Source organism: Giraffa tippelskirchi, chromosome 7, assembly GCF_054371585.1.
Source record: "Giraffa tippelskirchi isolate mGirTip1 chromosome 7, T2T-mGirTip1v1.2.pri, whole genome shotgun sequence".
NCBI lineage: Eukaryota > Metazoa > Chordata > Mammalia > Artiodactyla > Giraffidae > Giraffa > Giraffa tippelskirchi.
In genome coordinates this window covers 42,533,183-42,556,473 of record NC_137281.1, presented here as the reverse complement: position 1 = coordinate 42,556,473, position 23,291 = coordinate 42,533,183, and the positions used below count along the sequence as shown (strand labels likewise).

At 42.7% G+C, this 23,291-nt stretch overlaps 1 protein-coding gene across 1 annotated transcript in view; it reads right to left on the bottom strand.

Annotated features, from left to right (window-relative positions):
* The window catches only part of ZNF423 (zinc finger protein 423), a 469,528-nt gene that overhangs the window by 412,914 nt on the left and 33,323 nt on the right, over positions 1–23,291 (bottom strand). Inside the window, exon 2 of the mRNA XM_081517250.1 lies at positions 5,922–6,030. The gene's annotated coding sequence lies outside the window, so the exon portion shown is untranslated. The remainder of the gene's footprint in view (positions 1–5,921; positions 6,031–23,291) is intronic.

Sequence of the window (23,291 nt, the reverse complement as noted above, 5' to 3'; positions counted from 1 at the left end):
TCTATGCCAAGAGTAGTTCAGGGTGCATTGTGTTTCTAGGAAGAAGAATGATCTAAGGTGCATATTGTCTTTCAAGATAGTGTAAGTTTATTGAACTTTTATAATAATCATGCGCTTTCATAGGGTGATTGTTCTTTCCCGCCTCAGACCCTTCTCTCCCAACAAAATCTCTCATTAGATAGATGAGGAGAAAAGTAGGGTATAATTTTTTTAGATGATTGTTCTGATTGTCTATGTGGAAAATCAAAAGAATTGATGGGAAAAAAACCCTCCTAGAACCAATAAACAATTATAGCAAGATTATAGAATGTAAGATTAATATACTAGCTAATTTTTTTCCTCTAGCAGCAATGAAGTGAAATTTGAAGTTAAAAACACAACACCATTTACATTAGCTATTCCTACCAAAAGAAATACTTTAATTTTTTTAATTTTAATACTAACACAATATGTATAAGATCTATATGAGGGGATCTAGAAAACTCTGATGAAAGAAATCAAAAAAGAACTAAGTAATTGGGGAGATGGTTCCATGTTCATAGACAGAAAGACTAATATTGCCCAGATGTCAGTTCATCCCAAATTGGTCTACATATTCAATACAGTCTTAGTCAAATCCTAGCAAGAAATGTTGTGGATATCAATAAACTGACCCTAAAGTTTATACAAAGAGGCAAAGTCCCAGAATACCTAACTCAGTATCAAAGGAAGAAGAATAAAATTGGAGAACTGACACTACTCAACTTGAAGATATACTATAAAAAAACAGTAATCAAGACAGTGTTAAATGCAAAAGAATAGACACACAGGTCAATGGAACAGAATAGAGAACCCATAAACAGAGTCACATAAATATAGTCAACTAAGCTTTGATGAAGGAGCAATATAGTGAAGAAAAGACATCTTTTCAACAAATGGTTCTGGAACAACCAGATATACACATGCAAAAAAAAAAAAGTGAACTGAGATACATACAGTACTCAGACCAAGATCTTCCTTATACCCTTCACAAAAATTAACTCAAAACGGAAGACAGACTTAAAATGTAAGATGCAAAACCATAAAACTTCTAGAGGAAAACATAAGAGAAAATCTTAGTGACCTTGGGTATGGCAATGACTTTTAGATTACAGCACCAAAGGTACAATTCATGGAAGAAATAATTCACAAACTGAATTTATTAAAAACTTATACCCTAAAAAAGACAATGTTAAGAGGATAAGAAAACAAGCCACTGAGTGGGAGAAATATTTGCAAATGACAGGGCTGACAAAGGACTGTTATCTAATATATACAAAAAACTCTTAAAACTCAAAAGCAAGAAAATAAACAACTCAATTAAAAATGAGCCAAAGAACTAAGCAGACACTTCACTGAAGAAAATATACAAATGGGAAATAAATATATGAAAGGATGTTTATCAAATGTCCTGGTTTTAAACTGTATTACAAAGCTATTATAATCAAAACAGTATGGTACTTCCATAAAAGCAGACATATAGACCAATGGAATAGATGTTGGAAGCCCAAAATAATTCCATGCACATATTAATATTTGACAAAGGAACCAAGAATAATCAATGGAAAAAGGATAGTCTCTTCAATAAATGGTGTTTAAAAACTGTATATTCACATGCAAAAAGAAAGAAATCAGACTCATGGATTATATCCCTCACAAAAAATTAACCCAGAATGGATTAAAGACATGTAGACTATGTAAGACCTAAAAATCTTAAAATTCCTAGAAGGAAACAGAGAAAAAAAATGCCTTATAATTGGGTAAAGAGTCTATCTGCAATGCAGGACACACAGGAGATGTGGGTTTGATCCCTTGGTTGGGAAGATCCCCTGTAGAAGGACATGGCAACCCAGCCCACTGTGCTTGCCTGAAAAATCCCATGGACGGAAGAGCCTGGCAAGCTACAGTCCAAAGGGTTGCAAAGAGTCAGATATGACTAAGCAACTAAGCATGACACAACAGCCTTACTGTGGTAATCATTTCACAATATATACATGTATCAAATCATCACATTGTTTATGTTAAATTTACACATGTTATCTATCAATTGTATCTCAATAAATCTGGGGAAAAAAGAAAGATGCTTTACATCATATGTCATCAGGTACATGAGAAATAAACCAGTGAGATACCACAGAACACTGGTTAGAATGGCCAAAAAACACTGTGGAACAACAAGAACTCTCATTCATTGCTGGTGGGAATGTAAAGTGGTATAAAAAACCACACACAATTACTTCTATTTGTATTTGCCAAGATGTCCTTCAGCAGATAAATGAATAAATCAACATCCAGACAAAGGGATATTATTTAGCACTAATAAGAAATGAGCTATCAAACCATGGAAAGACATGAAGGAAACTTAATGGATATTACTGGGTGAAAGAGATCAATCTGAAAAGACTATACATATCATATTATTACAACAATATGACATTCTAGAAAAAGCAAAACTATGGAGACAATAAAAGGATTAAGGGTATCAGGAGGGAGGAATAAATGGGCTTAGCACAGGTGACTTTTAGGGCAGTGAAACTATTCTATAGGATATTATATTGGTGGATACATGTTGCAATACATTTGTCCGAACTCATATAATGTACAACACCAAGAGTGAACAGTAATGTAAACTATGGACTTTGGGTGATAATTGGGTGTCAGTGTAGGTCTATTAACTAACAAATGTACCACTCTGGTTCAGGATTTTGATAGAGGATGGGCTGTATTATGCGGGGGCAAGGGTTATATGGGCAATGTACCTTCTGCTCAATTTTGTTAGGAACCTAAAACTGCTCTGAAAAATAAAGTCTATTAAACAACAACAACCATCATTTGTGATATCTATCTCGGTTCTGGAATTTGACTGGGCTCCACTAGGCAGTTCTCCTACAGAGAACTACTCTGTAGTCCCCTACTCGGCTAAAGTCAGATAGGGATTAGGGCTGGAGTCATCGCCCCAGCTTCTTCACTCACGTTTGATGCCTTAGGATCGCTGGGACTTCAGCAGGTGCTGTCAGCCCACACATCTCCATGTGGCCTCTGCATGTGCCCTGGGCTTTCTTGAAGCATGGCAGCTGGGTTCCATGTGTAAATATGCCCAGGTAGGGAGGGAGGAAGGACTGTATGGAAGCCGGTGGAAGCTTCATGACCTACCTCCAGAAGGCATGGAGAGTGTCAAGGTCATGTTACAAGAGAGCACAGAGGGTGGGAGACAGTCATGGCTTTCTTTAGAAAATACAATCTGTCCCACTGACCTGCCTTCTGGTGTGGCCGAGGCCAAGATGCCAACTGGGACGTGGTCCTGGGTTTGCTTCCCATCCTCTTCCCAGGAGCTGTGCGCCTCCTGTCTTCCTGACGCCGGCCCAGGTGCTTCAGTCACTAGCCCTGCTCCCCAGGAACATGCCAAGGACAGCAGGATGAATTCCCCTTTCCAGATGTGAAAACTAGAGCTTGCCCCAGGTCTCAGTGCTCGGGCTGTTTGCTGCAGAGGAAAGCTGGGTGCCTGAGCCCGAGGCCTCCGCTCCTCTAACTGCTGGGCTGCTCTTTGCCTCACCTACTCTGAGCAGAAGCCGGTCACCCACACGACCCCTTGATTCCCCAGCACTACTTCCCCTGGCCCACGTGCCCCCTTCAGTCTTCCCTGGGCTCTCCAATATCCTCTCTCAGTCTGCATCCAGGGCCTGGAACCCTCAGCCCCTTGCTCAGAGCGGGGAGGCCACATTGAGGTTCATTTATGGTCTCCCTCTCATGCTGTGTGTTCACTGTCCTGTGTCTCAGTTCACGTGTGAAGGCCCTATGGTCTCCCCACCTCCTCACAGTCAGCTGCTATGTCCTCCCAAAGGCTCCTCTACAGTGATGACAGGTCGCCAGGCCCATGATATGTGGTAAGCCTGCGGTAGCCGTCTGCATGCCGCCATGTCCTCACGGTGGACTAACTTCAGGGGACAAGGACAGGCCCTGTTTCCTTATGCATCCCTTGGCACGCAGGGGCACTCATCTACTGAATGAATGAACTAACGAATGAATGGACAAGATCTTAGAAGTGAAGCCAGTCTGCCTACCAAGGGAGCTCAGAGTTATTGCCACATCTCCAACAGATCCTTCCATTTGGGTCCAAACCTGCCTCTGCCTCCTTCAAGGCTTAAAATTTTGGACTTGGTGGAGCTGCCTCCCCTTCCCTCCCCTCCTTGCTTCCCCCTTCCCCACCCCCACTGCTGTCCCCACTTGGCCGCAGTGCAGCCACATGATGGTCAAGTGGGAGTCACCTTGTAGCTTGGATTCTAAAAGTTTGCATTTGTTCCTTAGGCATGAATAGAATGAGTACTTTAAAATATAAAAAGAAAAAAGAAAAAAAAAATCAAAGGATGAAATTTACGCATATCGCTCGGAGATAATTACTATGAACATTTCTCTATATTTTTCTTTCAGCACTTTCCAAAGCATACATATTTTACACAGTGGAAATCATACTGCCTGTGTACACTGCAACCTTTCTTTTCAAATCCTATCATTAAGTTTTTCTCAATAAATTCAATTTTAACTTGTGTTTTAGTGGTTGCATAATATTCCATCTTATGAAAAAGCCACAATTTAAGCTATTCTCCCAGAGCTGGTCATTTGTTTGCTTCTCACTTTTTCACATGATGCTGTGAGGAAGTTATGGGCTTTAGTAGTCTTTGCCCATCCACCATTCACCCCTCTTTTGGCAGGAGCACAGCCAAGTGTTTCCTAGGAAGTCCCTCCTTTCTCAGAGTGTGATCCAGGTGGAGACAGCCTTATTCCCCAGGGCACGTGACCAAGGCTCAACCAACTAGCTTCTGCCATCCCTCTGGCGACAGGGCTGGTCTAGAACAAGCATGTAGCCCAATCAGAGTCAGAGACTCAATTCTAGGACAGATGTGACCTCTGTGAAGGGACAGGCCTTCTGGTCTTGTCCTCTGGTGTCCTGGTAGGTTAAGATGAAAGCCTGGGGCTGCTGGTATGTATCTTGCCACCAAGGAAAGAGCAAAGAGGAGCAAGTGATCCCCTAGATCCAACTATGCCTAATGCTGAACTCCTTGACTATTTTTTTTTAATTTTCTATTTTGTATTGGGGGTAGAGCCGCTTAACACACAATATTGTGATAGTTTTAGGTGAACAGCAAAGGGCTTCAACCATACCTATACATGTATCCATTCTCCCCCAAACTCCCCTCCCATCCAGGCTGCCACATAACATTGAGCAGAGTTCCACGTGCTACACAGTAGGACTTCATTGGTTATCCATTTTAAACATAGCCGTGTGTACATGTCCACCCCAAACTCCCTAACAATCCCTTCCCATTCTTGAAGCCTGTGAGTCTCTTTCTGTTTCATAAGTAATGAATTCCTTGACTTTTTATTTCACATGAGCTAATACATTCCCATGTTTGCTTCATTCAGTTTGAGTCAGCTTTCTGACCTTAAGTCCTATTACCAGTTTATCAGACACATTTTCATCGACAGGGCAAATCCTTCTTTTCCTTAAAACACAGACCCAAAAGTAGAAATTGTAGATCAAAGTAGAATGTTTTTAAAGCTGCTAATATGTCCTAATAGGAAGTCTATGATCATCGATCCCCTCTTACCAGGTAGGGAGAGATGCCACACTGGTCTCCCAGCATGCCCCCTGTGTGTTTGGAAACAAAACCAGGCTGAACACTGCTGCTGAAAGAGGTTCTGGCAAAAAAACCTCGGTGTCCAACTGCCCAGGTGATGATGCAGTGTAGACAGGCACATGGGGCTGGGAGAGGAGGGAGCAGGCAGTCCTGGGGGCTGCTTCCAGGTGGATGCTGAAGCAATGCCTGGATCACGGGTGGAGTAAGAGAAACTTGAAAGGCAGGCAGGGTAAGCACCAGGAAGTGACAATCCCCCAAAGTACTCACCGAGTCACTCTGTGCTACAGTCACAACTCGCAGCCTTGCAACGTGGCTATTTCTCCTCTGCTAACCCCTCCTGCTTGACTTTTCAGAGTGGTCCAGACTCCTTTTCTCCCTGGAATCGAAAGCCTCAGATGGATTTTCAATGAGCAAGGACATTTATTTCTAGGGAAATTCTAGATGCAGTAGTCATTTAGCCACATTCATCTTGAAGGAAAGGATGCCAGGAAAGGTTGAAACATGATTCAGGACCATCTGAACTATCCGCAAGAATCAGGGGAAGGCTGAGCCTGCCCACTTCTGTGTCCATTTTGAAAAGAAAAGCCTGGGACGTGGGATGCCCACTGCTTCCCCAGGCCCATGGCCGGCAGCAGGGGGCTTCTTCCTGCTGTGTCACCATTCAGCAGGAGCCTCCTCCCTCAAAAGATGGGCCATGAGCCCCGCAAAAATCCCTTTGCTAGTTACTGTTTGCCCCCTGTACACAGCCTGCTCTGTGCCAGAAAGTGAACACACTGCACTCTCTGGATTTCCAACTGCCCAGCCAACATTCCTGGGTGGTGGAGTGTGGAGCACATATGTGGGGGCTGGGTCGGGGGCCCCGGGCCACTTCCGGCTCTGGTAGGGGCTGCCTCCCTCTGTCCAAGGCCACAGCTCCCAGCCACCCCTCTCCCCTGGCTCCTGCTTTTCCTGAGCTCCACTAACTCCTCTGCCTCTCCGGGTCCCTCCAGGCCCAGTGGTGGCAGCAGCTTCACATTGTTCATGATACCCGTGCACTTCACCATCCTTTGCTGGATTCTCACACCCCTGGAACTGTCCCCCAGTTCGTCTCTCTTCAGTTAAAACCCTCTGAACGTGCCATGTGTGTCCTGACATTAAACGTGCCAGGATTCTCACAAGCAGAAGTCATAGTCTCAATCTGTCTGCCAAACCAGGGAATACTGGTTCGATCCCTGGTCCGGGAAGATTCCACACGTCTCGGAGCAACTAAGCCCTCGCATGGCAACTACTGAGCCTGCGTGCTACAACTACTGAAGCCTGTGTGCCTAGAGCCTGTGCTCCACAACAAGAGAAGCCACCTCAATGAGAAGCTCGTGCACCACAACAAAGAGTAGTCCCTGCTCACCGCAGTTAGAGAAAGCTGGCACACAGCAATGAAGACCCAGCACGACCAAAAGTAAGTCATAGTCTTAGAGATGATGTAAATCTTACTCATAGTTCAAATGGGAAAATCGAAAACCAGAAGGAAAGGACGGGCTCTCAGTCACACAGGATAGCTTACAGGCAAAGCCAAAGCGAGACAGGAACCTGGGACCCCCCAGGGTCCCCCACTCATGGCATGGGAGTCACACGGCAGGGTGTGCAGTTTGGTTACTTATTAACTGTGTGATCTTGCCCAAGTGACCAAACCTCTCTGAAGAGATAACACGTACCCACTTCAGAAGGCAACTGGGATGATTAAGTGAAATGACATGCATGAGCACTTAATGTGGTTTATACACATGACTAGGAGCTGTCATCGACTCACGAGTTTGCTATTGAGGTCTGTCAGTGCAGGGTGAGAGTGACCAGCATGGTGGGCCTCCCAGCATGGGATGACTTAAAAAAACAAATAGACAAGCAGAACAATGGAGACCCATAAACCAGGCAGCTTGCCACTGTGGAAGAGCAGCACAGGCTCTGAGAAGGCCTTCCTCCCCTCTTCTCTTCCAGCTCTCTCCATGACTATGAACTCTACAAGGTCAGGGACCACTGTTCGGGCAGAGCCTGAATGCCCTCACTGAGGGACTCCACATATGCCTGCTAGCTCCCCTTTGAAGGTACTATATGGAAATGTATATATTTAAAAGTCTTTAAAAGTTAGCACCCCTGTCAACCCCACCTCTAGGAATTTATTACCCTGAAGACCAGCAAGAGTACAAGACTGGAGAAAACATACAGACACACAAATGCACATTCTTATAATGAAATACTGCAGAACCACTAACAAGAGTAACTGGGTCCATATTAATTCACATGGAGAGTAACTTGTCAAGTGAACAACCAGATGAGGAAATAATAGCAAACACTTGTTCTGTGCCAAGGGCTATTCTAAGTTCTTGACCCAGGGCAATTCATTTCATTTTTTTATTACAACTCTATGAGGTCGGCACTTTTACTGTTTCCATCTTGTAGATCGGGAAACTGAGGTGAGGAGAGCTAAAGTGACTCAGCAAGGTCACACCACTGATGAGTAGTGGAACAGACTCAAATTCCAGGTAGTGTGGCTCCAGAGTCCCGTTTTTTCACTTGCTTCCCAATGTGAGTGACATGATGCCGTCCACAGCAAAGCAGTAAGGAACTGTAAAGGATACTTAGCTATTCACACTGATTATGGGGTTAAGTGTTAATTTTCTACATGAATGACACTCACTGAATCTGTCTATTCTTCTTTTGGTGTTCACAAAATGTCTACTCTCTTTGATTGACTCAAGAATTCTATTTCTCAGAATTTATCCTCAGGAAATTATAAAAAAAGATGCCAACAAAGATGCATCAATAAAGATGTTTATCACAAGATAACCATAACAACAGAAAATTAAAACCAAGGTAAATGTCCAACAAGGGATTGGTTAAATAACATGCTCTACCTACATACGGTAAAGCAATAAATACTGACCTGTGAGATGTTTATGCTCTACTGAGAAATGAAAGAATCAGTAAGCCACATTCGTAAAATAAAGCCATAAATGTGTGGAAGGAAAGTGTGGAAGGGAACATAAGAAAGAGGCGCCGGCAACCACCTCAGGGTTTGAAATCACGCCTTTTTTATTTGTGATCTTTCTGAATCTTCCAACTTCCCTGCCTTGAGTGTGTATCACTCCTGTCCTAGTAAGAAATGTTATTTTTATAAAATAGTTGTCACCCTCAACCTGCTCGAGTATCAGATCTGAGACTACGGAATCCCCCGGGGGCTACAGTGCCCTGCATTGTAATTCTCAGGAGGGATGGTGCAGGGTTCCATTAGCAAAAACTCCTGTGAAACGAATCTCTACCTAACAGCCAGCCTCTGCCGGAGGAGTATTAGGAAACAGTCAAGATGCAGAGAGCTGCTGAGGTGCCTTCTTAAGGGAGCAGCTCCTCTTCTCTCCTGCCGCCAGCACGCCAGCCAGGCAGCCCCCTGTTCGTCGGACAGACAGTGCGGGGAGTGTAAAAGGTCAATCAAATAAGGATGTGCAATTCAAACATTTACTTTTCAAACATCTTCAGAAAGTTTATCATACACAAACAAGCACAGGAGAGAGAAGAGGGTTCAAGTTCAAGACAATTCATTTGCCCAGTGGCCCCGGGGAACACGAGCGTCACAGAGTGAGTGAGTGGGTCACAGAGGCGGCGGGGGTGGTTCCCTTTGGCATGGCTGGCAGGACAGACTGGGAGGCTTCGGGGGGTTGGCTGTGAAAAGTACTGTGGAGGGACAGCCCCGGTGGTGCAGCAGATAAGAATCTGCCTGCCAATGCAGGAGACACGGGTTCGATCCCTGCTCAGGGAACATCCCGCATGCCGGGGAGCAATTAGACTCCAGCGCCACAAGTACTGAGCCTGCCCGCCTAGCACCTGTGTTCTGCAACAAGCGAAGCTACCACAATGAGAAGCCTGCACCCCACTCCCCGCAACTACAGACAGTCTTCGCAAAAGCAAAGAAGGCTCAGCAGGGCCAAAAACTGGAAAAAAAGGAAAAAACAAAAAAGTACTGTGAATCAGAGTAACCAGAGACATCACAGGAAAGGTTACGATGCCAAGTGAGCACAAGAGTAGCCTACACTGAGAAAATAATTCAAGAAAAATTTCAGAACAGTCTGTAAGCAACTTATTCAGTGCAGTTCCGCAAACACCCTGATGCTATAGCCTAGTGAGGCAGATTTTAAGGAAAACGGCAAAATAGTATGCCTGCGATGCTTCTTGGGAATCTTAATGGAAAGTTTTGATTTTTTTTTTTTTTACAAAACATTTACCCAGAAGGGAAGAAAACTACCCTCGATCTCAGTCTTGAGCAGAGAAATAAGGAAATGTTAGTTGAGCATCTAGTATACATGTGATGGGACGCCAGACAATCACTCAGAACAGCAAGTCTCCCAGATCCTTAGGACACGTAATGAAAGATATTGCAAAAAAGAGAGCTCAAAGGCTCTCTTAAGTAAAATCCTGTGACAAGTGTGTATTAGGCACCTGTTGGGTTCCAGGCACAAAAAGGCAGAGGGCACAGTCTGTCAGCTGGGGGCTCATAGTCAGTCTGCCAGGGAGGCTGACAGGTGGACCCTGGGTAGCATCTATGAGATAAATGTCACCATTTAGGGACAGAAACTAGAGAGGAAAGGTCACCTCAGGCAAAGTCTGAGAAGGCTTCCAGGAGGATAGGAAATTGAGCTGAGTCTGAGAAGGTGAAAGGAGTTCAGTGGGTACCCTAAGGACTAAGAATGCAGGGATCAGGGAGGAAGCCATAGCACAGGACTTGCATGGGCAGAGGTAAGACTTGAGGCTAGAGAGATGAACATGAGCCGGACATTGGAGGTCCCTGGAAGCTGGATGTAGGCGTACGTGCCCAGACCATGGCCCAGTGCTTCTCAAAGCTGCAAACTCTTCCTCTCTATCACACACAGGGTATGCGAACACACTGCAAGCACAGTTAAAACCCTTATCACTTTGGGTGTTCTGTCACCAAAGGAAACTAAACAGAAATGCAAGCCCTGGAATCATCCAACAGGATCAGTTAAAAGCAGTGATTCGATAAGCCAGTATAAGCTTAGATTTTAAATGTCTTGAAGGTTATCACTAAACCTGAAACACAAGATCGAAATATCCTTGTAGAATTCACCGTCACCTTGATACAATTTTGAAGAATCCCAGGGGTCTGTGTCCCTAATCTGAAAACACTCCTGTAGGCAAAGGAAGGTTTTAAGTATATATTTGGGGTGCGGGAGAGCACAGGGGTGACCGAATTAGATTTACACAGTCTCCATGGTCTCAGTGTTACAGAAAATGATGCTAAGTGTTATATAAGATGTTAAGTGTTATAGAAAATGATGCTGACACAAGTCAGGAGGGTCTGGCCTGAGGGCACCAGTGAAGGGATAGCTGCAGGGGTCAGGCAAACAGTGATGCAGGCCTGAGAGGCAGTAAGGATGAGAAAGAAAAGATGCCCTTCCTGGACATCCTCTATGCTCAAGGTCAGGAGCGCCATGCTTTAGAGACCCTCAGGAGAGTGGGTCCCTTCCCTCCTAGAACTTGGAGCCTAGTTGGAGACTCAAGAGATGAGTCTTGCCAAAGAATAGATTTAATACTAATAAATCATTCAAAAAACAACCTAAATGGTCATCAGTGGGCAAATGGATAAAGAAAATGTAGTAGATACACACACACAGGGCTTCCCTGGTGGCTCAGATGGTAAAGAATCTGCCTGCAATGTGGGAGATCCAGGTTCAGTCCTTGGGTTGGGAAGATCCCCTGGAGAAGGGAGTGGCTTCCCACTTCAGTATTCCTGCCTGGAGAATTCCACGGACATAGGAGCCTGGTGAGCTACAGTCCACACATATACAAAGAAAACGTGGTGTGTATAATATATATATATGTATATACACATGCACACACATATATATACGCACTTACACACATTTCTTTCCCTTTGAAAAGCAGGAAATCTTGCCATTTGCTACCACATGCATGAACTTGCTAAGTAAAATAAGTCAAATACATAAGAATATACTTATATGGGAAATCTAGAACAGTCATATTTATGGAAGTAGAAAGCAGAACGGTGGTTGCCAGAGGCTATGGGCTGTGGGGGATCAGGGAGATGTTGGTCAAAAGGTACATCATTTCATTTATGCAGGGTGAAGAATTCCTGAAGATCTACTGCACAGCACAGTGCCTATGCCTAATACTGTATTGTATGCTTACTTTAAAAAATTTAAGAGGGTAGATCTTATGTTTAATGCTCATATCAAAAGAGGAAAAAGAGGGAAGGAGGAAACTTCTAGAGTTAATGGATAACTTCAGAATATTATATATGGTGATGGTTTCATGGGTGTATACTTATCTTCAAACTCATTAAAACATATACATTATTTTTTTTCTTTTGCATATTTTTTCATCAGAACCCATTACAAAATATACACATCTCTCCAAAGGCTACTTTTGCCATCCAGCTGGACTTTTTCCTTATTTTCACAGAATTATTTCCACTTTGTTCAATATATTTTCACTGAATTACAATAAAAATATTATTTACCTCTAATTTAAAAAGTAAATCAGGAAAGAGCAAGGAGATATTAGGAGTACTCTTTATTTCTCTTTGGTTTCTTAACACAAAACAGCTTTTTTTGTATAAATCAATCATACCTCAATACACACATGCACAAATGAAGAAATAAATAAAAATATGGAATTCCCTGGCATTTCAGTGGCTGAAGCTCCACACTTTCACTGCAGGGGACCCGGGTTCGATCCCTGGTCAGGGAACAAAGACCCTACATGCTGTGGCCAAATAAATAAATACGAACAAAACTTGAAAAGTCCATCAGAAAACGTAGGATTCTATTAAGGGCAGATGTAGTCCAAGTGACTAACCCACACAGGAAAGGCTTCAAGGCAAGATAGAACTTAAGACTTTAAAGCAAGAGGAGCAAACAGGAACACACCATCCATGGGATGTGGTGGAAATCAAAGGGATGAGTTCTGCCTGGCGAGGCAAGGGGCTGCCGGTGGGGAAGCAGAGGCCCCCTGGGGCTGGCACAACCACCGCCAGCTCACAAACCCAGGGCCTGAGCAGGGCTACAGGCTTCCCTGTTCTCTTCTACCACCAGGGTCCAAGAGATGGCAACACCGTGGACCCTGTACAAATTTTCCAAATCTCAGTCATTGATATACGACTGTCACCATTTTTGTCAGTTCCTTGTATCTCTTGTACTGTTATTTACTTCCTATTTTTCTTTAAATTGACTCCCTTGTTAATTTTAAATAAATTTATTTTAAAGGGAAGCTTTACATGCCCACAAATGGAAAACCAGTGTCACTCACTAGAAAAGGAAAGTACCTGGAAAACCAAGTATAGACTGAAGGATTTTCTACAAAACAAGAGGCCTATACTCTTTAAAAGGAAAAGAAACCAAAGAGACATGATAAGCAAATGCATTGTGTGACCCTGAATCAGAGTGGGGGAAAGTTGTTTAAGGATGATACTGGGACAACTGTAAATATGTATACAGAGGTAATAGCATGGTATCCATGTCAAATTTCCTAATTTTGACAATTTCACTCTGGTTAAGAGAATCAAATCCTTATTACTTTTCTAAAAAATAATTCTTTATCTTTGGTTATGCTGTGTCTTTGTTGCTGTGCAGGTTTTTCCTCTAGTTGTGGACAGTGAGGGCTACTCATCCTTGCAGTGAGCTGGCGTCTCATTGCGGTGGCTTCTCTTGTTACAGAGCCCGGGCTTCAGTAGTTGCAGTATGTGGGCTCAATCGTTGCGGTTCCTGGGCTCTAGAGCACAGGCTCAGTAGTTGCAGTGCATGGGCTTAGCTGCTCCACAGCATGTGGGATCTTCCTGGACCAGGGGTCAAACCCATGCCTCCTGCATTCGCAGGTGGATTCTTTACCACTGAGACGCCAGGGAAACTCTAAAATCCTTACCCTTGGGTGGTGAGTGCTGGATATCTTGGTGTGAAGGGCACTTACTGCAGCTTACTCTCAAATGCCTGGATTTTTTTAAACAAATGAATTCAGACACGTACAGATGTATGTATTAATTATACACAGAGTTAGAGAAACATAAAAGCAAATGAGGTGGAATGTCAGTGATGGATGAATGTGCATGAAAGTTATATGGGAATTTACTGTAACCGTATTCTTCTGTAGGTTGTAATTTTTCAAATGAGAACTGTTATAAAAGATATACCAAGAACATCACTGCATGTGGACATGCAATCCTGGCAAGCTTGGGGGAGTTGCTCAGTAAATATCTTCTGCCATATGAACTATTATAAATGTCCATCAATGGAGGAATTGATAAAGATGTGGTGTACACACACACACACACAATGGAATGTTACTTAGCCATAGAGTAGAATGAAATAATGCCATTTGCAGCAACATGGATGGACCTAGAAATTGTCATATTGAGTGATGTAAGTCAGAGAAAGAGAAATCTCATGATATCGCTTACATGTGGAATTTACAAAAAAAGGTACAAATGAACTTATCTACAAAACAGAAATAGAGTTACAGATATAGAAAACAAACTTATGGCTACCACAGGGTGAGGGGGGAGAGATAAATTAGGAGAGTGGGATTGACAAAGACATACTACTATATATAAAATAGATAACTATTAATAATAAGGACCTACGTATAGCACGGGGAACTCTACTCAATACTCTGTAATGGCCTATATGGGAAAACAATATAGAAAAGATTGGGTATATGTATATGTATAGCTGGTTCACTTTGATGTACACCTGAAACTATCATTGCAAATCAACTATATCAAACAACATTGCAAATCAACTATATTCCAATACAAAATTTTTGTGTATATGGCATTAGGAAGTGTTCTAATTTCATTTTTTTATACATAGCTGTCCAGTTTTCCCAGCACCACTTATTGAAGAGACTATTGTTGCCCCGTTGTATATTCTTGCCTCCTTTGTTGAAGATAAGGTGCTAGTAGGTATGTGGACTTATCTCTGGGCTTTCTATCTTGTTCCTTTGGTCTATATTTCTGTTTTTGTGCCAGTACTATACTATATTGATGACTGTAGCTTTGTAGTATAGTCTGAAGTCAGGAAGGTTGATTCCTCCAGCTCCATTCTTCTTTCTCAAGATTGCTTTGGTTATTCAGGGTCTTTCATGTTTCCATACGCAAATTTTTTTTAAAAAGCAAATTCTAAAAGAACATTAAAAAAATGTGTCCACATGCCCCTCAAACAACAGTGGTCCACACACCATGCTGGGGAAATCAGTGTCAAAGGACAAGAGTGAGCTGCAAAGAATGACTCACAAAGACAAGCCACAGGGGAGTGTGAACCCTTCACAGGCCAAAGGCTTTCGATGTTCACACCTTCCAGCAAAGAAAAAGACAGAAGTGCAGCCCACAGGGACTCCTGCCCCAGGTGACTGCAGAGGGGAAAGAGCTGTAAGAAAGGAGTTGTGCAGAAGGCTTGCTGTTCACAGTGTGGCAGGGGGTGTGGAGAAAGGATGCTGCTGTTCTTTTTACTAACACCAACCTTCCAACTCAAGTCGTGGCCAAGATGATATGAAGCTAAGTGACTACAGCTTTGGTGGACAAAAACTGCTGCTCTGGGTGGGAGGAGGATGAACAGACTTTCATAGCAAGAAAAGAGGGATGTGAGCACCCAATCAGGAGGGCTGGACAAGATGTGGAGAGATGCGGGCTTCATTCCTACCTCTTCTCACTCCAAAGGAGAATCTTTGGAGAGATTCAAGTTTCTCCTGTCAATTCCTGACCTGTAATTCACAGTAACTCTTTGTTCTAACAATGACCACCACCATGGTTTGTGAGACTGATCAGTATTTATTACAATAAGAAATAAAACTGCTAATTATTGCAGTGAGATGCCTTGTGTTATACACGTCATGACTTCAGAGAGACTAATGAGAAATAATACACATCTTTGACATGATGGATGGGACTTCCCTGGTGGTCCAGGGGCTAAGACCTTGCCTTCCAATGCAGGGGGTATAGGTTTGATCACTGGTTGGAGAGCTAAGATCCCGCACACTTTGTGGCTAAAAAGCCAGAACATAAACAACAGAAGCAACATTATAACAAATTAAATAAAGACTTTAAAAGGGTACACATCAAAAAAATCTTAAAAAAAATTAATTTAAAAAGTGATGGAATACAATCCTGTGTTAAGTGTCCAAAATTCTTTTTCATGCCGTCAACTCCTCCTAACCACACAGGAACACGGTGGGGTTAAGCTGATTTGCAAGAAGAGGATATTGAACTGAGAGCTGATGCAACTTGCCCAAGATCATTCTGGAAACACTTAAGTGGTCCTGATTCCACGGCGGGCTCATTCCACCTCCTGAGCTGCCCAGTGGACTGACTAGTGGACCAGTCTTAGGGTTTCCTATGACAGAAGCCAGAGCTTTCCCATCTCATCAGAGAAGGGAGCAGACTTGGGAGTCTGTACGTGGAGAATGGCTGTACGTTAACAAGGCAGAAGGAAGCCAGTCTCCCCTCCTGTGCTCCCAGGATTCACAAAGTAACACAGTGCGTTCTACTGGGTGGGGAGCTGTAAAACCTTCGGAGACCCAAGGAAGTCACAGTTCACCTTGGTCAGTCACCAGCCCTCCCCTGGAATTTTGGCCACCTGATTCGAAGAGCCAGCTCATTGGAAAAGACCCTGATGCTGGGAAAGATTGAAGGCAGGAGGAGAAGGGGACGACAGAGAGAGAGATGGTTGGATGGCATCACTGACTCAGTGGACATGAGTCTGAGCAAACTCAGGGAGATAGTGAAGGACAGGGAGCCCTGGCGCGCTGCAGTCCGTGGGGATGCAAAGAGTCGGACACAAATGAACAACTGAACAACTCCCATGGGACAGGGTTCTAAGTAGGAGAAGCCGTCCCTCCTCTGGATGCAGAAATCAGGGTGAGGTTTGGGGTGATGACACTCCAATGATGGTTCTAACGTACACACCAGTACAGAAAAGCCACCTCCTCAACTACTTTAGAAGGTTTATTACTTTCCTTTGGCTAGATCCTGAATGATAAACACTTCCTGTCTAAGAGATATTTGGTTAAAAGGAAAGAGCATGACATTTTAGGGCTGAAGGAGAGAAACAGAGAAAACCCTGTGAATAGGAGCAATCCCTTCTGAAAAGTCAATGTTTTTGAATGACATGGAAGCAACTGGCTACTAAGGTGGGGATAGGCAGAATTGCCCACTTGTCCACTGTAATTTAAGAGCTGTCTCACATAAAAAGGTAGATTAATTATTGCCTAACTACTACTTCTTCACAGAGAGAAATTTTATAACAACTCTAGCTCAGGTCCCCTGTAACAGTAGTGCTCATAACCACCCACCAAGGTAGGTAGAAATCTAAGATGACCACCAAGATTCCTGCCCTCTGGTGCACATGCTTTTCATAATCACCTCTCTTTGAATGTGAGTGAGACCAATTAATATTAAAGGGAAGGACTTCCCTGGTGGTCCAATGGTTAAGGCTCCATGCTCCCAATGCAGGGGGTTTGGGTTCCATCCCTGGTCAAAGAACTATATCCTGCATGCCTCAGCAAAGATCCTGCATGCTGCAACTAAGACCTGGCACAGCCAAATTTTGAAAAAAAATGTGCTAGTTTAAAAAAATATATTAAAGGAAGATCACCTTAAATTCATCCAAAGGGAAATTATCCTAGATAGGTGGGCCTGACCTAACCAATTCAGTTCAGTCGCTCAGTCGTGTCTGTTTCTTTGCAACCCCATGGACTGCAGCACGCCAGGCTTCCCTGTCCGTCACCAACTCCCAGAGCTTACTCAAACTCATGCCCATCACGTCAGTGATGCCATCCAGCCATCTCATCCTCTGTCATCCTTTTCTCCTCCCACCTTCAATCTTTCCCAGCATCGGGGTCTTTTCCAATGAGTCAGTTCTTTGCATTAGGTGGCCAAAGTATCAGAGTTTTAGCTTCAGCATCAGTCCTTCCACTGAATATTTAGGACTGATTTCCTTTAGGATGGACTGGTCAGATCTCCTTGCAGTCTAAGGGACTCTCAAGAGTCTTCTCCAACACCACAGTTCAAAAGCATTAATTCTTCGGCGCTCAGCTTTCTTTAGAGTCCAATTTTCACATCCATACATGACTATTGGAAAGACCATAGCTTTGACTAGACCTAACCAGGAAAGCCTTTAAAAGATGAAGCATCAGGCTCTCCCAGCCTGGAAGAAAGAAGACACTCACATTGTAAGAAGAGCGGGTCTGCATGGCAAGGACCTGAGGATGGCCCCCAGGAGCTGAGAGGAGTCTCCAACTGATAGCTAGTGTGCAAATGGGGCCCTCAGTCACAGAACCACACAGAAGTTAATTAACCAACAACCAGTGAGCTAGGAAGAGCAACCTGAGCCTCAAATGAAACTCCAGCCTCTGCCCACACATTGCTTTTCAGGCTAGTGACACTGAGGACCCAGCTAAACTGTACCCAGACTCCTGAAACCACAGACACTGTGAGATAATAAATGTGTTTTATTAATTAATTTATTTATAAGTTGGTTGTTTCCAGCTGCTAAGTTTGTGGCCATTTGTTACACAGCAACAGGAAACAAATATACCCACGTAATGATGGATCCTGAGTGCTCTGGACACAGACTCCAGCCAGCTTCTTGTCTAGGCTCACATAGCAGCTCAGACAGATCAGCTTTGTGCCCAAGAGATGTGGAAAAAAAATCATAGGCTAACCTGGAAAACAAAAATATATTTAGCAAACTACAGAAAAAAAGTATTAGAAAGTTTAATCTAGCAAACCTCTTCTTTATCTAAAATCCATGTAGTATAAATCAGTGCCTATTTTAATATATTAAATGTCCTACTACATGCCAGAAAGCATACCTGATTGAACCTCCTTTCCAAATGCTAGCCTATCATGCTAATTTATAATCTACAGACCAACATGAGTGTGTAAAATACTTCCGATCATAAAATTTGCAATATAAGTTTTATTTACATTCTTAATAGCAAAAACACATTTTTGTTATTTTTTATTTTGGGGTGGGGAGGGGGGGGGAAGATTTGGCTGTGCCACTCAGCATGTGGGATCTTGGTTCTCTGACCAGGGATCCAACCTGTGCCCCCTGCATTGGTAGCACAGAGCCTTACCCCTGACCTGCCAGGGAAGTCTTTGTTATTTCTTATTGAGTAACAGCTAGCAAGATTTGAAATTAGTTTCTGAAATGATTTACTCTATAACATAAAAGCAAACCGACTTACATCAAAATAAATTCTATTTTGCTTAAGCAGCAAAAGATTAGAAATGACCTAAAATGTCTATCAATAAGATCTGATGAAATAAATTAATACACATCTATACTCCAGAATGGGCTTCCCAGGTGACTCAGTGGTATAAAGAATCCTCCCGCCAAAGCAGAACATAAGAGATTCAGGTTTGATCCCTGGGGAGGCAAGATCTCCTGGAGAAGGAAATGGCAACCCACTCTAGTATTCTTGCCTGGGAAATCCCATGGACAGAGGAGTCTGGCGGGCTGTAGTCCATGGGCTCACAAGAGTTGAACGTGACTAAACAGTAAAACTCCAGAATAATCTGCAATTGTTAAAAACAGGTAGTAATACACCCAATCAAGATACAATCATTTCTAAGACATAATGGAAAAAATATTAGAGAGCTAGAATAGCATTTACAGCATGTTACCACTTGTATGTAAATTTGTATACACTTGCCTATGGATAAAGAAACAAGAAACTGTTAAGCTAAGAAGTAGAAATGGGAGAACTACTTTTTACTGTTTACCTTTTCTCTTGAATTTTGTACCATGTGTATCTATCCTCTGCTTTTAAAAAGACTAATTTTTTAAAAAGAGGAAATAAGCCAATACCAGAAAAATCCATGCTTTTAAAAAATATACAAACTGTCTTCAAAACCTTAACACAAGTTACTGTTCTAATCTTCTTCTACTAAATTATTTAGATAACTATAAGAAAATAAAAAGTCTTTCCCCTGTAGATGCTAGTGATTCATTCAACAACCCCGAGCGTCTCTAGAAAGTTTATGTATATTTATGTGCTGAGGAGGCTCCAGCGCCCTCGGGGAGTCTCTCTAAGGCAGAAGAAGGGCTCAGTGACTAATGTTCAGCTAACACCAGCACCTGAGGCTACACCCGCAGGATGGATGCAAGGGCTCCACACGGGTAAGTGTCTCAACCTCCCAGCCCTCGGCAACCTGGCATGTGGCCACTGAGAAGGGCTCCTACCTCACTTCATGTCACCCGTTTGGTAGGACAGCACACTACATGGTAATAGAGAAAACCCAAGAGCTCACTGTCAGATGTCAGACTTCACAGTGTGCAGGAAAAGACCTACCAGGTCATCCAGTCTAGGGAGATGCGGGCATGCATGCATGCTCACATGCATGCTTAGTTGTGTCCAACTCTGTGCGACCCCACGGACTGTAGCCCACCAGGCTCCTCTGTCCATGGGATTCTCTCAGCAAGAATACTAGAGTGGGTTGCCATTTACTTCTCCAGGGGATCTTCCTGACTCAGGGATAGAACCCATGTCTCCTGCATTGGCATATGGATTCTTTCTCACCGAGTCACCTAGGAAGCCCCAATCTAGGGAGATACCTGGAGACAAAGGGAAATAGTTTTTTTTTTTTTAAGTTTCAGAAGGATACACATACAGAGGTGATAGATGTCATGAAGACACAAGAGAGAGAAAGAATGTCATGTGATGATAGAGGCAGAGACAGGAATGATGGAACCCCAAGGATGCTGGCAAAGGCCAGAAGCCAGAAGAATCAAGGAAGGACTCTCTCCTCCATGTTTCAGAGGAAGCACAGCCCTGTGAAGCCTGATATCAGACTTCTGGCCTCCCAAATTGTGAGATGATTTCTTTTGTTTTAAGCCACCCAATTTGTGCTGCTTTTTTATGGCAAACCTAGGAAACTAACACATTGACAAAAAAGTCTTTGTAGTTTTCACTAACACATTCCCTAGATGGATAAACAATGAATATGCCTTCTGATATATTGCAATATGAAACCCCACTACCTATGAAACATCCTTTCCACAATTGCAGAAACTTAATCTAATCAAGCCTCTAGACTGAACTTCTAGCATACAGAAAATACAGGGAAAAGAAGAACAGGTAAGTGACTCCATGAGGAAACAGACAATCTACAATGTAGGATGGTCTATGAGACAGCTGTCTTGGACTCAAATTTAGTATCAGTAGTGGGGGGAAAAAAGGAGGTAAAAAGACTGCTCTAGATTAAAAGAAACTAAAGACACATAAAAACCAAATGCAATGGATAAAACTTAATTAAATCCTGATCTTTTAAAAGGGCCATAAAAGGATCCCTGGGACAAAAAAGTTGGAGTAATTATATTCATATCACACAAAATAGACTTTAAAATAAAGATTATAATAAAAGACAAAGAAGAGCATTGCATAATGATAAAGGGATCAATTCAGAAAGAAGGAAAACATTTATAAATGTAAATGAAGCCAACATAGGAGCCATAAGAAATACAAAGCAAAAGCATTCTTGGGACAACTGGAAATTCAAATATGAGAACCAGATATTACAGATTGTAGAATTGGTACTAATTTTTAAGGTGTGATAACAGTATCATAATTATATAAGAGAATGTCTTTATTCTTAGGAGATGCATGTTGAAGTATTTAAAGATGGGATATCATGAACTCGACACCTTACTACTATTTTTATGGTTGAGGAAAAGTTTTATTTATACAGCATATATATAAGTTTTTAAAATGGCCGAATGCTAACAATTACTGAATCTAGTTATAGAATACATGGTTGTCCATTATACTATTCATTCAAAATTTTACACATAATAAAATATTTCATAATAAAAAATTGGAGCATAATAAAATTAAAAGGGGCCTCAATGCAATGAGGTAGCCAGAAAAAGTTCTTAAAACAAAAAAATACATTAGTAGAAAAACTGGTGAAATATGAATAAAATCTGTAATATAGTTAATATTATTGTACTAGTGGCAATTTCCTAGTAAATGTGCATGGTTCTATAAGGCATTAAGGGGAAGTTGGGTAAAGGGAACTCCCTGTACTATCTTTGCAAATTTTCAGTAAATCTAAAATTATTCCAAAAGAAAAAAAATTTTTTTGTTTGTTTTTTGGAAAGGGGGTTGGAACTTCCCTGGCAGTCCAGAGGTTAAGACTCCATGCTTCCACTGCAGAGGGCACAGGTTTGATCCCTGGTCAGGGAACTGAGACCTGACATGCCCGTGCAGTGCAGAAAAAAAAAAAGAGTTAAAATGGCGGTAACTAGTATATGGCTTAGTGGTAAAGAGTCTGTCTGCCAATGAAGGAGACACGGAAAACACAGGTTCAACTCCTGAGTCAGGAAGATCCCCTGGAGGAGGAAATGGTGGCCCACTCCGGTATTCTTGTCTGGGAAATCCCATGGAGAGAGGAGCTTGGCGGGCTACATGGGGTTGCACAGTCAGACACAACTGAGCACACAGACACACAGACACACACACAGACACACACACACACACACACTCCACTTGACCAGAGTCCTGGAGTCACACCCCCCTTTGCAGGACAGATCGGATTAACCAAGTCGCAACATCAGCAGACATCCATGCAGTTCTTAACAGCCTAAAATATTTTCAGTCATATTATCTCCTTGAATCTTGGTGACAGGCCTCATTTTGTAAAGGAGGACCAGTAAACACCTAGCCCACCTCACTGAATCATAAACACTTTCCACCTGAAGGTCCCTCTCTAACAGGAGATTCCCACCCACTTTGGCCCAGGCACACAGATATTTGATTTCCTCCAAGGTCAGCCCTTCCATCGGGCCCCTGGGGCTTCACCTGAGACCCACATTAACGGTAGTCCTAGCAGAAATTTAGTGACACTGTTTTGTGTTCTTTTTCATTACGATTTGTTGTTGTTATTCAGTTGCTCAGTCGAGTCCAACTCTTTGTGAACCCATGGATTGCAGCACACCAGGCTTCCCTGTCCTTCACCAGCTCCTGGAGTTTGCCCAAGTTCATGTCCATTGAGTCAGTGATGCCATCCAACAATCTTGTCCTCTATCGTCCCCTTCTCCTCTTGCCTTCAATCTTTCCCAGCATCAGGGTCTTTTCCAATGAGTCAGCTCTTTGATTCAGGTGGCCAAAGTATTGGAGCTTTGGCTTCAGCATCAGCCCTTCCAATGAATATTCAAGGTTGATTTTCTTTAGGATTGACTGGTTTGAACTCCTTGCTGTTCAGGGACTCTGAAGAGTCTTCTCCAACACCACAGTTCAAAAGCATCAATTCCTTATGGTCCAACTCTCACATCCATACACAACTACTGGAAAAACCATAGCTTTGACTGTATGGAAATTTGTAGGTAAAGTAATGTCTCTGCTTTTTAATATGCTGTCTAGGTTGGTCACAGGTTTTCTTCCAAGGAGCAAGTGTCTTTTAATTTCATGGCTGCAGTCACCATCTGCAGTGATTTTGGAGCCCAAGAAAATAAAGTCTGTCACTGTTTCCATTATTTCCCCATCTATTTGCCATGAAGTGATAGGACCAGATGCCATGATCTTCATTTTTTGAATATTGAGTTTTAAGCCAGCTTTTTCACTCTTCTCTTTCAGCTTCAT